The sequence below is a fragment of the Limanda limanda genome, chromosome 1 (assembly GCF_963576545.1).
Source record: "Limanda limanda chromosome 1, fLimLim1.1, whole genome shotgun sequence".
In the NCBI taxonomy this organism is placed as follows: domain Eukaryota; kingdom Metazoa; phylum Chordata; class Actinopteri; order Pleuronectiformes; family Pleuronectidae; genus Limanda; species Limanda limanda.
In genome coordinates, this window is record NC_083636.1 from 32,582,147 (window position 1) to 32,585,025 (window position 2,879).

The following is a 2,879-nucleotide window of genomic DNA, read 5'->3' on the forward strand; positions in this document are numbered from 1 at the left end:
CTGCCCCCTTCATTGTCTTTATCAACTTTAAAGAAAGGATGTTATAGATTTTGAATCACTGGTGGTGGCAAATAATCTGATATTTATCTCTTGTGAATCAATAGTGAATGGTTTGAGTCAAGGTTTTGATTTAGAGAATGTGCCGAAATGTGAAGGTTGGCTGAGGATGGCAGTGTGTGATGCTGAGCACAGGCAATAACTGGGGGTTTACCTTCGGGTGGACAGGCGAGGTAACAAATCTTCAGTATAGGTGAAAAATTATCTGGTTGAGTCGTGTTGGGAGAACGGGTCCTTTTTTATTTTACTGCAGCAGCTTCTGGAGAAGATTCGAGGAGGAAACTCAAACGTGGCAAGATACTCAGAGGACACGCCCATTCAGCAGCACACACAGCCGCAGGATCAAGTCAGGACAGGCACACGCAGCAGGAAACGAGGAGCTGGAGACAAAACCAGAAACAATAACTCCATAATCCTATCATCGGGCCGTAGATGAAATGAAATGAACACACACACACACACACACAATCCACTTGGAAAATAGTGAACAAGGAAAAAATACGAGCGTACTTTTGCATCCTTGATTTTCTGTTTATTTGTTCCAACGCTGCAAAGTTTTAAATATTGTGTGCTTCAGTAAGATGTGAATAATGAGATGATTATATTCTATGAAAGGTTTAAATGACAATACACCAAAAACTGGCACCAAATGTATTACAATAGTATAATTATACCTTCATTATGTGATTCTTTCAAGATTTTAGGGATAAATGACTAAAATCATTGGTTGATTATAGTTTGAATTAGTTTTTAGGTCATGATGGTCAGAGACAGATTTATCACTCAAACCTCAAGCCTTCTACTATCCATATTATAATAATAATAATATTAATAGATTTTATTTACAGGCGCCTTCCACAGAAGAAGAGATAAAAACTGAACAAAAAACAAAAGTATTTATCAAAAAGATAAATAAAAAGATGAACAATGAATAAAACATCATGTAGCTTGGCCATATGGAAAACAGTCTGAATGTGCCAGTTTAAAAAGATGAGTTTTGAGATGGTCCGGTGGGAGGAGGGAGTTCTTGAGGCCGGGAGCAGAGCGGCCGAAGGCTCTAGAACCCATGGGTGGTCTAGCGGGCAGGTGGTACAGAGAGGTGGATGGAAGAATGAAGACCTGAGAGTGCAGGTCTTTCCATGTGCAGGAGTTTTGAAAACGGAGCCAGATTATAGCTGGTCTTAAAGGTGAGGAGCAGAATCTCTTAAAACAAGGGGATATCTGACCGGGAGCCAATGAAGCTGCTGAAGGACACAAGTGATGTGATTATCCCAGTATGACCCTGTTGCCTCTACCCCTTTTTCACAATTTGTGCATGAATAACATGTTTTCCCATTCTTCTAAATGATCACACCAACCTCTTGTAAAACAGAGTGGGAGCTCTGAAAATGGCAGATCTCTTCTGGGCTTAAAGGAAGAGAGTAATCAATTCAGTGGTGCCGGTTGCTTGGAAACTGAGGCCACGGACATTTCTTGGACATTTTCATAGGTTATATATCTGTTCACAGTTGTGTCCCTGAGCAGTGCACTAGCTAAGCTACTTCAGCAGTTGGATCCATCTATCCTTGTGCACACATCAAAACAGGGCATTTCGGCATTACTATCTCCCTACAGAGACTCGGGAACAGCTACTGTGGAGGAGCTACGTGAGCCGCATAGCAGGTTTGTATATTTTTACCTTCAGGCACTGGCTGTCGACATCTCAACCACAGAATTACAAATGACAGAGCCCTTCCTGGAATCACAGCCGGCAGTTTCTGCACACCAGAAGATGGCGGCCATATAATGCTACTGAGCAGTAGTATTAAACAGTAGTAGGGTGAGGTGGATTTTGAAGGCAACACATTTACACACCAAGCCGGTGGAGTGACTGTGGATAATCTGCCCCTACAGGTGCCTCACTGTACCACCTGCCTGCTGGACCACCAGGGGATCTAGAGCCTTCAGCCACTCTGCTTCCCGCCTCTGGAGCTCCCTCCCACCAGACATCCATAACATTAATTCTCCCCCATTTTCAAAACCCATCTTAAAAAAAGTATTCCTACTTCTATAGTGACTCCTTAATTGTACAAGCTACCTAGCTTACTAGCCGTTAGTCATCTGTATTAGCCTGCAGGAGCCACACAGTTTTTTTGGGGCAGGGGAGATATTTTCGGTTCCCAGCATCGAGGTGCGAATGGCCGTTTGAAAGTGTAAGTCGTGGACTAACCCTGCTACTGTGCGAGTCATTACAGTCACATGATTAACACATATATTTGGGGATAAAGGCATCAAGCGTTGGTCAAATTAGCATGATGCAAAACTAAATTGGCTTTAATTTTATACATATTATATATAGAGAGATGAATCTGTAATTATATTTTTCCCATATGAAAGTAAAAGCTTTTCTTTTTCACATGCTGAACGATGCAGTGTATAGAAAATGTTGATTTTCCTATCCTAGACACCTGTTAGATAATGGGTGAACCATTGTCAGTCAGAATTGAAAATCTGGTAATTTTTCAAAGTAAACCATAAAGGCTTTCAATTAGATTTTGGTGTCAGACCTCATCGGGGATAGATTTAATACATCCTGACACCATTTGATATTTCAATCTGGTTTTGCGACTTGAGGACTTCACAGAAGTAGCAGTAGCATGCTCCTCAGCTCAGCTTGAGGCTAGCAGTCGGAGTATTTTGGGAGCTGGGTTGTACATCTGTCACAAAACGTGTATGAGGTAACATTTGAAGAAAAAAAAAATACGGATAGAATATCACAGTTTGCAAAACATTTTCACATCAAATAGTTCTAACCCAAATTGTCAGCTCAAGGCCTCTGGACT